General features: G+C 49.5%; 1 protein-coding gene across 6 annotated transcripts in view; it reads left to right on the top strand.

Annotated features, from left to right (window-relative positions):
- The first annotated feature begins 8,198 nt into the window (after positions 1–8,198).
- TIAM1 (TIAM Rac1 associated GEF 1) overlaps positions 8,199–14,778 on the top strand; it is a 172,436-nt gene continuing 165,856 nt past the window's right edge. For 4 of the 6 annotated variants that reach the window (XM_085241793.1, XM_085241807.1, XM_085241798.1 and 1 more), the window contains exon 1: positions 8,199–8,348. The gene's annotated coding sequence lies outside the window, so the exon portion shown is untranslated. The remainder of the gene's footprint in view (positions 8,349–14,778) is intronic. The other 2 variants (XM_085241820.1, XM_085241784.1) reach the window with 1 other exon arrangement.

The following is a 14,778-nucleotide window of genomic DNA, read 5'->3' as shown; positions in this document are numbered from 1 at the left end:
TGCTCCCCTCTGAAGTGGGACCTAACGTCTATCACAGCAGACAAGGCCAGAATGGATGGGTGCACTCTCAACTCAGTCAGTTCTGCACTGCTGAGCTGCCCAAGATTGCCCTCGGAAATTGTCTTACAACAAAGCCAGGGTCCAAAGAGAAAATTAAAAAAAAGCCAGAATTCTTAAAAGTCAGGATGCCCCATCTTAATGTCATCCTGGAGGACACGTGTCCAGAGAAGCTAGCCAGTATGGTTCCACACTGCTCAAGGACAGTGTATGCTTCTGTCCAGATAACTTTTCTACCTCTGTCAAACAGTAAGAACAAAAAACCAAACAAAAAAGCGTTTCACCTGCCATCTGCCTTTTCTGCTTTTTCTTCTGAGTTTTGCAACACTGTGTTGGCTTGTGAGAGCCTTTGCAGGATAGCACTTCCTTCCCAGCTTCCTTAAGAAGACAGTAGGTGTGTCTACACTTGCTAAGTGCAGGAGGAGTAGGGAGTAAGTCCAAGCTTTGGATTCTTGATTGTCTTCACTGAGTAGTTATCATGTCAATGCCTGCATGGTACGCCTGCTGTCAGAGCAGACAGGGGTTGTGCTCAGAAGTGCTGTTCAGCAGCTAAGCTAGGAATTAGTCCAGCAGCATAAGCATAGCCTGAGGTGACAGTGAAGACTGTGAGATCTTCCTCCCTTTTGGGGCTGGAACCACCCAAGCTTTGGCAGAGGTGGGCTCTCACCTTTGCCAAGGCCTTGTCTCATGTTCAGAGCAGCAGTCTTCTTCCAAGGCCCCATAAACCCTGATTTCTTTTATCCCCCTGCCAGCACTTGTTCAGAGATGTTTGCAATAGAGATCCAACCCAGCGCTTTCCCACAGTGGCTAAGATCCTCTTAATTTCTGTAGCATGTGTATGCAAGAAGTTGTCTCTTCTGTTGCCTCATCCTTCACCTTCCAGTGCATCTTAACCATGCCTCAATCCCTTTCAGGACCACGTCCTTCCAAAGAGCCTGGAGGTGTAAATGTCAACTGTTCAACCCATGCAGTAGCTGAACTGCCAAACTTCAAGCTGTATTTTAAACTGCAGAAGGTAAACCCAAGTTCTTGGTTGATTTTGTGAAGTGTCATAAAAAATCCAGTGGATTTCTCAAACCTGCGATGCCTGTGGCACCATGGTTAGCAGGAGTAAAAATGACACAGGTCTGCAATGTCTCTTGTTTATCTGGAGGAGAGGTAGTGGCCTTATCAGTGACTACCTACAGAAACAGTGATGCTAAACGTGACTTAAATATTTAGATAAACTGATGCAAAGCTCTTGGAGCCAGCATCCTGCCCCCTGCCTCCATTTCTTCCCTATTCCACACCTACATGCACATGGGAGAAGATGGTCTATAGCAACACTGACTGCAGCTTTTGCTCTCCATCTCTCCATACTGTCATCTCCAGAGGAGCAGAATGCTGGGAATGCTTGCCACTGCTTTCCTCCCCATGGCAAGTATGGCAAGGGCAGCCCTACTCTAACCAACTGTCAAGTAAAAGTTTGCTTCTCTCTGGCATTAATATTTTATCTATTGCTTTCAAATAGTCTGCAGGCACAAATGCCTTTTCATGAAGATCAGGTAATCAGAAAAACCTTCATCTTTGAGGATGAAAAGCTCCAGGCTAATGGCTAAGTCAGGAAGGGCAGGGGGTATTCACTCCCCATCCTTTCCTAAGCTGCTGTGTGCTTCTCTGAGTCTTGAGGTCCTGACACACTGTGGGGTGAAGTGTGAGTAATTCTCCATAAACATGCTTTTGCTGTAAATTTGCTTGAGAAAAGCAAATTGATTTGACATTACTGGGGACAGAAAGCCAGTCTTGAAGGCTGGGGTAAGGTTTGCTGCAGCCTGCTTGTCTACAAACAGCAGGGCTCTCTGCCCCTCCCCCCTGTTATTCTGCATGTTTCCCCATGTAGGCCTTCCAGGGAGTGGGCTGGCCAGCAAGTCCAATGGACTACAAAGCTATGTCCATAAGTAGCTTTGGGAACATGCTTCTGCAGGTTTCCAAGCTTTGGAACCAACCTTAGTCACTGGGAAAAAAAATTTATAGTGAGCAATGCTGCTGGAGCACCTGGGCTAAAGAGTTCATTCCCTGCCTCCCTGGGCTGAAGGGAGAGAGCAAAGCTGTGTCCTTTGTCCCTCAGAGATTTGTGCCCAACCAGGCATAGGTGTCATCATAACCCTGCGTGGTGCTTCTTGTTTGGCATTCACCCAGCTCAGCTAGTGCTGGCTTTATGTTCAGGTGGAGGTCTGTCATGGGTATTGCCCACCAGGGGTCTGTCTTGGGATTAGTACTCATTAACATCTTTATCAATGACATAGGCAGTGGGATCAAGTGTACCCTCAGCAAGTTTGCTGATGACACCAAGCTGAGTGGTGTGGTTGATACAACAGAAGGAAGAGATACTATCCAGAGAGACCTGGACAGGCTTGAGAAATGGACACACATGAATCTAATGAGTTTCAACAAGGCTGAATACAAGATGTTGCATTTTGGCTCATGGCAACCACAGATATGTGTACAGATTGGGAGAAAAACTCATTGAAAGCAGCCCTGTGGAGGACCTGGGGGTTTGAAAAGCTGGACATAAGCCAGCAGTGTGCCACTGGGCTGCATCACAAGAGGGCTGATCAGCAGGGCAAGGAAGGGGGTTTTCTTCCTCTGTTCTGCCCTTATAAAACCCCACCTAGAGTACTGCATCCAGGCTTGGGTCCCTCAGCACAAGAAAGATGTGGAGCTGTTGGAGAGGGTACAGAGGAAGATGATCAGAGGGCTGGAGCACCTCTCCTGAAGAAAGACAGAGGGAGCTGAGCTTGTTCAGCTTCAACAAGAAGGAAGCCGTGGGGAAATTATTAGATTATGTTAGGAAGAAATATTTCACTCAGTGTGATGAGCTGCTGCCCAGAGAAGCTGTGGTGCCCCATCCCCGGTTACAAAACCAGGTTGGATGGAGCCCTGGGCAGCCTGAGCTGCTGGAGGGCAGCCCTGCCCACGGCAGGGGTTTGGAGGAGGTGGGCTTTGAGGCCCCTTCCAGCCCAAACCATTCTGTGATTCGATGAAATGAGAGCTCCAGAGTGATAATGTTTCCCTGCCGCCACCACCAGATGACGCTCCTGAGCAAGCTATCAGAAGATCGGAAGGCCGCGTTTGTACAAACGCACATACCTGCAGACTGACTAATGCCATTATGAAGAGCGAATGACTTGAAAATCCATTCTTATTAATCATACAGGTATTTCTTAGACACCATCGCTGCGGAATACTACTGCCTCTCTTGAATTACTCAGCTGAGCTCTTACCTAGGTGCTGCCAAAAGGGTGATTCCTTTCACGCCACAAGATGCGCAGCCACCAGTGCAGAGGGGATGCAGCACCCAGATGCACACAGCAGAATGCTCCTCTCGGTGCACCCCTGCCTTTGGGGAAATGGCATGGGGGAAACCTGCTGCTGCTAGCTGCCAGAATTAACACCCCCAGACCATAGAGACAGAAGCACCAAACAGAAAACAGGAATATTTTTCTTAGAACAGACACTCAGAGGGCCATATAAAACACCTTCAGAAGGTGAAGCTGGTAGTAAAGAACCTAGTGGCTAAGAAGACATCCCAACCACAAAGAATACACTAACTTTTAAGATATATTACAGTTGTTCCCTTCCTATAAACACATCGGTATTCCACACAAAATATTCACCTGTGTCTCCTACCATCTCTGCAGTGAGCATTTCGTAAGCACTGACTAAATTTCTTCTCAAATTGTCCAGATGATTAACTTAATTCAATCAGATCCAGAGCAGCTGATGTCAAACTGTTCTTAGCAAGGAAGAAGAGCTTGTGTGTCTGAAAGCTGCTGATTTTTAATGGTGTTAGCTGATCTAGTGAAAAACCTTGACAAACTCCCAATACCAAACCAAATGTCCTTTTCCTACAAATACAGATTTGTGGGATTAGGTTATGTTTTTATCAATAGCAATGGCACTTCAAGTGTTTTTTGGCTTGTCTCTATTTTCTTGACCTCCCTGCTGCCTGCTTTCGTGATGTCCCCCTGATTTCTTTCATCGAGCAAAAGCCAGCCATGCAGGGCTGGGACCAAATCCTGCTGATGGCCACAAGGGTAAATGTCCCCTCTGGGATTTATCTAAGGACAATAAATGACTGTCTGTGACCTAAATCAGGGCTGAGACCAGTTCTCTAGAACTACTGTAATGCCACAGATTTTGCTTAGGTTTACATGTGTGGGTTAAGCTAATCCAACAAGAAATAACTATTTTCACTGATGGTCCTTTTTTTTTTTCCACCCTCATATAGGCTTTTCAGTAATGCATTCTTCATCCATAAATTAGCAATGACATTGAAAGAAACCCTTTAATACCATCAAATGACAACAAATCTGGGATTGGAAACCAGAGCTATTACCTTCCCAATACGTGTACTTATGGCTTAAGCAATCATACCCCAGGGAAAACTCTGACTTTGCCATTAGCCAAAGTACTCTGATTTTACATACCGCTTCCCTTGCAACTGGCATTGAGCACAGATAATAGCATTATTCAAAGAGAGGCTAAGGTGGACAGTAATTCATCAAGTGCACCTCTGCTTTTACATAATCCTAGAGGTGCTACTACCAGCCTTGCCGCTGCTTGAAAATTATTCTGATAAATGCTGGCTGAGAAGCCAGTATTTTTTTTAGAAGAAATATCAAAACAGACCTACAAAGGAAAAAATGCCTTATTTCCAGATAATTAATTTTTAAAATGGACATGAAATGTCTAGTGAAGAGACAGTATTTTGCTTTCAGTTTTCCTCACCCATTCCAATTTCCTGGTGAGCAAATGTTTTGTGTTTTCAATCATGGAATTACTATCATTGTAATGCTCTGTTGGTTGTGAATTGCAAGGCTGTGTTCTATTTTTTTTTCCCTTCCTTGTCTTTGTGAGCTGCTCCTGGATGCCCCGTGTATCATTTGTGCCAAAAGCAATGACAGTTTTGCAGCTCACCCATTCATAAACCCAGACAGAATCTTCATAGGAGGATACCTTACCTGTGTTGAATTACCTGAAAACAAAGTTTCCCCATGTTGGACAAATGGGGTATAGCAAGGAGAGTTTTTTCAGTCCCTCATTCTGGATCCTTTTAAATTTTCTGGAGGAAAGTGAACTTTTTATGCACACAATTACTGCGAGCCAAAAATAACAACCTTTAAATTAGCAGTGAGTAGGTGGAGGGGTACACATAGCACACCAATTTGCCATAACAGTCTGGATATATAAATGAAGAGATAGGACTTGACATGCAGAATAACTAGAGCTGTCAGATGACTAATGGGTTTCACTCATTACAGACCGAGGCCCTGGAAAAGTTGCTAATGAAGTGGGATTACTTGAAAATATGCCTCCATTAGCTAGTATGAATCCCAGCCACACAGCCAGGTCTGCAGATATGCAGCTGTCCGCCCACACCCACCTTGCCAAGGGGGTTTCAGCCTCTGGCCCATTTCCTGCCTGGTGCCGGTGTTGGCAGAGCGGAGCAGTGTGTGGGGTCCAGGAGCTGGTCCAGTGGGAGCAGCCCCTGCCTCCCCCAGACAACTGAAGCTGTCTGTGCTATGTCTGATGGCAAGCATCTCCAACAAGCCAATCCCTCCAGCCCGCCCTATCCCTGCCCCCTGCGCAGCTGCTGGGAGTCTCAGTGTCACTGAAGCAGGACCATGCTGGTATCTGCAGTGGTGGGGCAGGTTGCCCAAGGAGGCTGTGGATGCCCCATCCCTGGAGGCATTCAAGGCCAGGCTGGATGTGGCTCTGGGCAGCCTGGCCTGGTGGTTGGCGACCCTGCACATAGCAGGGGAGTTGAAACTGGATGATCATTGTGGTCCTTTTCAACCCAGGTTATTCTACGATTCCATGATTCTATGATAGTATGACATGGCAGCATTACTCTGGCACTGGACTCTCCTGATTGGTTTATTGTCATGTGCCCAGCAGGAGGATACAGAGACAAGGGTTGGAGCCCATGGCATGTAAGGTATATGAGATGTCACAGAAGGTGTGACTCTCCAGCCTTGAAGCTGTAGGCAGATCCCTGCACAACCTACCTGATATTGCAATTAGACATGCTTTGGGAAGGCAGTTGGACTAGGTCTCTTTTAGCTTCACTTCTCTGAGTTATAATCCCAACAATGTCACCTATGATCTGTGAAGTAAGAGAGTTCTTCTGCCACTCTGCTACGCCCAGCCCTCCTGAAAACACCTCCACTTGCCTCTGCTTTATTTTCTTTCTCTGGGTCATTTTGAGGCAGCCCTCTCTGAATTGCTTTGTTTGCCACGTGAGGTGGCAGCTTTGTGTTCTCATCTGTAACGCATGGACAGTTTGGCATGCTGAGCTTAGTTCAATACTGTTGGCTCTTCACGGCATCACATGAAGGGGGGTGTCTGGCTCCTTGTCCTGGTTTGGCTCTGTGAGGACGGCTCGCTGTCAAAGCACTCCTCTGCTGGGTGCTGTTGGGCAGGCCCAGGAAGTGATGCAGCTGTCCTCAGCCACTGCTTGGGCAAAGAGGCCACTCTGCACAGAGCTATCCCCCACTGCCTTTGGCAGGTCCACCTTGGCTGTCATTTGAAATGGTGTTCTCCCTTTCTCCTCCTGCAACTTTCTTTCTTCCTTTCTTCCTTTCTTTCTTTTTCATAGAATCATAGAATGGTTTGGGTTGGAAAGGACCTTTAAGATCACCTAGTTCCAATACCCTGCTGTAGGCGGGGACGCCTCACTCTAGACCAGATTGCTCAAAGCCTCATCCAGCCTGGCCTTGCATGCCTTCAGAGAGGAAGCATCCACTACCTCTCTGGGCAACCAATGTCTGTTCCAGTGTCTCACCACTCTCACAGTAAAGAATTTCTTCCTAACATCTAGTCTAAATCTACTCTCTTCCAGTTTAAATACCATTTCCACTCATCCTGTTACTACATGCCCTTTTAAAACCCCTTCCCCAGCTCTCCTTCAGGTTCCCTTCAGGTTGTGGATGGCCATTATGAGGTCTCCTCAGAACCTACTCCAGAGAAGAGCCCTAGCTCTCTGTCAGTCCTCAAAGGGGAAGAAAACATTTTCCCCCTATTTCTTTCTCCAGAAGTTTTCCAGAATGTCAAATCAGACTGAAGTTATAAATTGCCATAACTGTGCAACTAAGTCCAACTGCGAGACCTTAATGACCCACATGTTACTGCTGTAAAGAGATGTGTGTGAGTGTATCCAGACCTTGGCTGAGGAGCCAAACGTAGCTTGCTAACTAACAGGGCAGATTATCCTCAGGTTGTATGGAACAGCCTGCAGTGTAGAAGAAGTTTAATCCTGGGTTGCTGTTTTCAGAAATTTCCTGTAAGGAAATGTAACCTGCCGTATGGAACCTGCTTTAGCAGCAAGTTGGACTCGACAATTTCCAGAGATCCCTTCCAACCCCTGCAGTGCTGCGATCCTGTTCTCCAGGCTGAGCAGTCCCATCTCTCTCAGCCTTTCCTCACAGGAGGGACGCACCAGTCCAGCGTGGTCTCACCAGTGCTGAGCAGCAGGGAAAAATCACCTCCCTCAGCACGCTGGCAACACTCAGCCTCACGCAGCCCGGGATATCAGTGTCACCGCTGACCCACGTTCAGCTGATGTCCGCCAGCACCCCCAGCTCCTTTTCTGGCAAGCTGCTTTCCAGCTGCGTGCCCCCCAGCGCGCGTCGGTGACTGTTCACGGGACAGCAATCAGGCTGACAGCAGCCACAGCTGCGGACCTCCCGGCGGTGACGGCGGCACCTCGAGGCCCCTGGCACACGAGCGTGCCGGTGGGCGACGAGAGGGGCGTGGCTCTTCCCGCCCGCGGCCAATCCCGAGAGCCGTCGCCGCCGCGCGCCAACTTCGCTCCCACCCCTCCTCCCAGCCCCTCGGATTGGTGAGGCCCAGCCGCGAGCCTCATTGGCCGGGGCGGGCGCGCGGGGTCGCTTTTGTGGCGGGCGGGCGGGCGGCGCGTGGCCTCGTCGTTGCCGCCCGCCCCCCGGGGGAGCGGCCCCTCCCCTCCCACCTGGGCGCCGCGTGGACCATTGTCACACAACATTCCAACTCCGAACGCCCCGCTGCTCGCCGCCGCCGCCTTCCATTGGCTCGCTCAGCTCAGATTGACCGGCTGAAAAACCAATAGCCGCCGGTCTCCAAGGCGCCCGCTGGCGCCGCCCCTCGCAGCCCTGGCAGTAACAATATGGCAGCGGCGCCTATTGGTGGCGGCGCGCTCTGAGCGTAGGGCGCCTGGCGGCGGCTGGCGGGCAGCAGCTCCTGGGGCGGGCGACGGCGCCGAGCCCGGGCAGGTGAGTGCGGGCGGGTCGCGCCCTCGCCCCGGGGCATAGCGCCGCGCCGCTCCTCGCCTCGCTCCCGGCTCGGCGGCTGAGAGCCCCCCGCCGCCTCCACGGATGGGGGGCCCGGGCGGGCCGCGCTTCCACACCATCACCGGTGGGTGAGCGGGTGGGCGCCCGGTCGCGGTCCCGCTTTTGTTCGCGGTTCTGGCCGGCGGTGCCGTCCCCGAGCATCGCGGCTCCCAGGTGTCACCCCGCCGCCGGGCTGCCCGCGGGCACGGCGCTAACGGGCGCCCGGAGCTGTACACCCGGGGGGCGGGAGGTGCAGGGGGAACGAGAGCGGGCGGCCCGGTGCCGCGCCGGTGGGAGTCGGCGGCGAGCGGGTGGCCGTGCCGTGCCGTGCCGCGCTCGGAGAACGCGTGGGAATGAATGGGGAGCAGCCGCGATGCGTGAGGTGATGGTGGCTCGGGCGCCCCATCCGCGCTCAGAACATCTCCTCTCCCCGCACCGTGAAAGGGCTTCTGTCAGTTTCAGCGACGCCTCCGTGCGGCGGGATAAATGAAGGGACAAGGGCGCGCGGGGCACCTTCCTCCCCTCCGCCCCCCCGGCAGCCCCTCGTAGGGCACAGCGGGTCACTCTGCACCTCGTAGGACGATCCCGCGGGGCCGGGGGGGTCCGGGTGACCTTGGGAAGCGCCGCGGCTTTTCGCTCAGCCTTTGCATCGGCTCTCCTCGTAGACCTCGAGCGCTTTGGCTGGGGCCGCTCCGTGCGCGGGCTGCGGGAAGCGCCGCTCGGGCTGGAAGGGACCTCGGCGACCGAGCCGTTGTTGGCTTTGCGCGTGTGCCGGGGTGGCCGTGGCACGCTGCGATGCTGTGCTGCTCGGGGTAAGATGTGGCTCAAGAGGGGCACGGGTGGCTCCATCTCCTCTAGCCTGTGGTCTCGCACTCTTTGTATGGTGTGATGTGGAAAGGAAACGTTTAGAGAGGGGGTTCTCCCCAACGAGCGCTTTATTGTAACCTCTCTGTCACAGTGTTCTTGCTTTAATGGCCAAGTCATATTTTGGAGCCTCTAAACAAATACAGCACTCATCGTCTTTAAGGATAATTGGCTTTGAGAGCTGTCCCTCTGAAACTGAAGCATAAACTGAAGCAAGGCTGACTGCCATTTGCCTTGAAAGAAACAAGGTGTGCTGCTGTTTTAAATGGCCTTTTTGGCCAGGTTTGTGCAAGTCCAACTCGGCATCTCCCCTAGTGATGGACCTGGCCTTGCTTGGGAGAGGATGGACCTTAATGGAGGGGGTTGTGTGATTGTTCCGTGCCTGGGAATGTTGGGAAGACCTTGTGGTGCATTGGTGGATGGGACCATAGGTGTAGTACAGTCCCCACTAGAGTACCAGCAGAACCTGTTAGATACCAGTGCTGTCTGTGCCTCATACAAAGTTCTCGTGCTGTAGTGAGCTGTGTGGTATAAATAGAAATGCTAGAGATTTTAGCCACAGAATTCAAAGTTACGGTTTCCACAGCAACCGGCACTCAGGCCGTTGTCTACGTATGCAATATTTTCCTTCTTTATTTATTTATTTCCCCCCCCTCTTCTTTTTCTCTTAATCTGGTTTCTCACATTGTGCTGTGTCAAACCCTCTTGCACAAGCACCCGGCGCTTCCTCCTGCTCCTCTTTGGAGCATCCTCCCCGCTCCATTCCCAGCTCCGGCAGATGAAGGCGCTGTGCCCCAGCCCCATCCTGCTCATCCTCTGGGTTTGTGTTCCTCTGAGCCTTCCTTTCGGTAGGAGCCCTTGATTCCAACTCAGGTGTGACTGGCACAGTACGAATACAAGCAGAACTCCTGTATTTGAACCACTGGCTCATCCTGCAAGTAAACACACGCGTTCCCATTTCCTTCATGTGATGAGTCACGGTCAGGATGATAGGTCTGTGCTACCCCTGAGCTCTTCCGTGGGACACAGGCTCCTCAGGTGAACATTGGGACACAATGCTTGCTGTTAAGCCTTTGTCACCCGAGCGCTGTGGTGTTGCTGACGTGTTTTCACTTATAGCCAGGGGGTTGATGTATAGACGTGGTTGTGTCTAAGTTACCGTTTCCAGAGCAACTGAAGGTTTACATCTTGGAAGGCTGTTGATTAAAACATGAAGCATCATATCAAATTTTCCCTTCTTAAATTCTGTATTTTTTTTTAGCTGCCGTTAGAAGCGCAGCTGGGCTTATCTGAGAATACATGTAAAAACCTTAAATGACCAAGCAGATCTTCTTCAGACATGTACTTCTGCGGTGAGAATGGGAAATTTCAGCCCCTGAAGTAGTAATTATCTTTAGAGTTACAGCATAAGGCACTTCAGTTAAAAAAAAAAAAAAAAAAAAAAAAAAAAGTGGAATGGAAGTGCTATCTCATCTGTATCTACAACCAGAGCTAATGACAAAAGTGCAGTTGGGCAAGGAGTAAAAGGGCTGATGTAGACTGAAAGCAGACGTAAAATGAAGGGTTGTTACGGCTGGAGAACTGCTCCTACGAGGGCTGGGGACCCAGGATCCCCCCATGTCTGGGAGCAGTTGGGCAGACTGCGGTGCCGGAGGCTGTTTAATATATTTATTATCTCTTTGGCTGCTGCTCCATGCGAAACTGGGTCTCTCTTGCAGTTTCACAGATGGTTTTGCTCTGAGCAGTAATGCCAGAGACCTTCAGCGTCAAAACAGGTCACTTTCCCATTATAACTCAATTTGAGCCCGCGTTACTTTCAGAAGAAGTTGATGCATCTGCATTGTGGGCTTTCTCCTTGCTCTGTGAAGAATTTTCTAAGTAATGGGAATGTTGTTCCCTTATAAATTGCTCTACTGGATAGTGGGATTGGTTTGTGCAATGATGCCGTAAAATGGTTTGCAGGTTGCCTGGGAATCTGAGACAGGAGGCTTTAAGTGTTGGCTTGAGCTAAAAGGAATTGCAAACAGAAGGTCTCCAGGGTCTCCCTTTCTATTACTGTTAGTAACCTTCCAGCCTAATGTTTTTCTTTATTTACTTTATGTATATAAATATATATATATATATGAATGTTCCATTGATGTTGCCGCCCGTAATAGCATTGTCAGCAGCCTATGGCTTTTGCTTAATAAAATGGAGGAACGATTCCTCTCCTGCGAGATGGTTTTTAAATGAAACTTAAGCCCAAACCTTTGTGGTCTTTGGTATGCTGCCCAGATTATAGAAGCAAAATGATTGAAACGGCAGCTGGTAAGTGCTTGAAGTAAATTGAAATACCTTGAACTTCTAACTGGGTCTCCTTTACAAAGGTGGAGATTTTTTCTCTCTAGTCAGCCCAACCTTTGAGATATTGCACAGGAAGGATTTTGGATGGTGTGCAGAGGAGCAGGCTGTCCTCTGTAGCTGTATCCCACCTCCATGGCAAGAAGTGCTGGGTGGGAAAGCAGGGGGAGCTGACAACAAAGTGGAAGAAGAACTAAATTTTTTGCTGGAGTAAAAACTCCAATTTTCTTGCAAGCTCAGAAGCTACCAGTGCATGCCATGCTATCAGCTTAATTGTCTAAGCCTTGCTAAATAAAGGTGCTTGTGCTGGGCTTCTGCATTGTGAAGGTGCATCTATCTTTGCAGCAGGACATGTAGTTTTATTTTTCTCCAGTGCACAATATGAACACACCTCATTATTGACCTTCTCCATTAATTTCAGTGGCTAAAGCCAAGTCTTCAGAGCAACTGGGTATCTGCAAGCTGGCACAAAATCCCCAATCCATTAACATTACAGCAGGCTTGTATTAAGAACTTCTTGCCTGAGAGGTGCAGGCACTGGAGGAATGGGGCTGTGTGCCTGAGGGCTGACCTGGTTAGCTGTTAGGGAGAAATCCTTTCCTCAGAGGGTGGTGAGGCGCTGGCACAGCTGCCCAGAGAAGCTGTGATGCCCCATCCCTGGAGGTGCCCAAGGCCAGGTTGGATGGGGCCCTGGGCAGCCTGAGCTGGTGGGGGGCAGCACTGCCCACGGCAGGGGTTGGGGTGGGTGAGCTTTGAGTCCCCTTCCGACCCAAACCATTCCGTTATATGATTCTTTGGCTGCAGAAAGTGGCGCAGAGGAGGAGAAAGGCAAGATGGAAGAAGAAAGGCAAGGGGTTATGTCTGCAGATAAATGATGAGGAGAGATGGCCTGTTCCAGAGTGTGGGATAGCACTCGTTCTCATGTAAGCCTAGTAAGCTTCTCTGAAAACAATTATTTTGCCTTAAGGTTGGGAAACGTAACAGCAATTTTCTGTATTTTGAATTTTGCAGTCCACACTGCAATAATATGCATATTTGGAACACATTGTGTTTAAAAGATTTTTTGAGAAACATTTGGCCACAGTTGCCTTCTGCATCAGAGAACTGTATGGCTTTGCATTATTCAGCATGTCTTTATGTTTAATCGCTTTTTCCCTTTCACATGCTTTGTTCCTAAGATTAGAAACAGTTTTTTTTTTCCTCGTGGATAAATCATTTAAACACCTGAACTGATTACATGCATGCATCTGAGCTCAGAACAGTCACGATTCTTTCTATTTTTTTTTTTTTTCTTATTCAGAGACTGACTTTTCTGAAGAAGATGCAAAGCACCTGAAAATAGCTTCATCACAGAAGCATCAAGCATCACTTTAAAATTATTGCTATCACGTCACGGATGCTGTCAGTGTACTTCCGCCTCCCTATAAGTGATGTCTCATGAGGCAGTCAGGGGCTTATTGATGGCTACTTTGCACGGGTAAAGGGTGTGCGTTTCTGAAGGGCAAGGCTGTCCTCTCCTTTGCAGAATGATAGCAAAGACCTGGATGCAGAGAGGGTTTGGGTTGTGCCTTATGGCTGCCCCATTCCCCTTTTGTTGGTGGGGGCAGATTTCATAGAATGGCCTGGGTTGAAAAGGACCACAATGATCATCTAGTTTCAACCCCCCTGAAATGTGCAGGGTCGCCAACCAGTAGACCAGGCTGTCCAGAGCCACATCCAGCCTGGCCTTATTGATGGGGAGGATGAAGGGGTTGCAGCAGTGTTTCCTGCTTTCTGGGAAAATGCACTTCTCTTTTCATTTCAAAACATGTTTTCATAGAGGAGCTGCTCTTCTGCTCTCCCCAGGTAAAACCACGCATGCTCCACAGCCTACTTGGGAGAGCTGCAACCCAACTGCCCAACAAAAGGAGTCTTTTTCCTAAATGTGGGACCCCGTCTCATTCTGCATCCCCATCAGTCTGTGCTCTGCTGTTTCATCTCAGCCTGGCTGGCGTTAGCACTGTGGGATGGCTGAAGCTTCCTCTCCCTTTGTTGTAGAAGTACTCTTAGGAACTACCTTTGTAGAGCAACTGCATATCTCTAGGCTAAAGCTGAACCACAGCTGGAAAACATTTCTCACTGAAAACATCTGAAGATTTAAGACCTCTTGCCAGAAAGCTGTGGCCTACTGCTTTGTCCATGATGTGCTGCTTTATCAGTGTTAGTCAGCCAGAACACGAATACCTTGATCTTCTTTATCTCGCCCCTCTTTACACATAGAGGAAAAACAGGGAGAAAATGTGTGATGCTGTTAGGAGAGATCCACTGTGCATTTTGACTTGCTTTTTGCAGTGTTTTTACAGCAGCCCACCTGGACCCTCTGGATTTGCAATCACGTCAGCCTTGTGTCTGGCTCTCCACCCTGTGATGAGTGATGTGCTGCCAGGCACCGGGCTTTCAGCACAAGTGAGCAGTTCCTGCTCAGATGCAGGCCTTGCTTGGCTGTCAGGCCTATCCGTTACAGCAGCAGCATCTTTGTTGTTTTGAATCACTTCTTGCCTTAATCCATCACACTTGGTTCCCTTTCTTCTTCCAAAGCAAACTGTGTGCCTGCTATCTGCTGGCTCAGTGTGGGGTGGGCGCAGTCCCCTAGTGACCCCATGCAGTGGGGCTGTCCGTCCATACACCAGGCCAGCAGCTCATGAAATGCGTTGCGTTAGTTCCTCAAATCACTTCGTTTTGTGCTTATCAACAGTGTGTCACAAAGCCTGTGGAGTACTGCACACTGAGTTTCTGGAGAGCATTGGTGCTCTTCTAAATTGTTATTTTCGAGGCTTAATTCATGCCTTGTCTGTTTTTATCCACATCTACATAACTCGCGTGAGGCCTCTGTGTTGCTTGTTCCTTCATCGTGGACATGCTCTAGTGTTGGGATAGTACAGCTGGCTGGCACAATTTCAGAGCCAGTTTTAGAACTGCTATTCACTAACAAACAAAAATCAGCCTCCCCTCAAAGAAACCAAACCTCTAAACCATGGATACGGCCGGCTTTATTTTTCCCTTCGTATCATGTACCTTTGCTGTCATGTTGTTGGGGGGGGCTGGCTTTTGATGGGAAGGATTTAGGATCTGCTGTGCAGTGAGGTGGAGCGCTGTCAGCGGCCAAGCTGTGTGACAGAGAGCAAAAACA

Source organism: Meleagris gallopavo, chromosome 1 (assembly GCF_905368555.1).
Source record: "Meleagris gallopavo chromosome 1, MGAL_WU_HG_1.1, whole genome shotgun sequence".
Lineage (NCBI taxonomy): Eukaryota > Metazoa > Chordata > Aves > Galliformes > Phasianidae > Meleagris > Meleagris gallopavo.
Note: the sequence above shows the minus strand (reverse complement) of the source record. Positions and strands in the feature narration are given on the sequence as shown.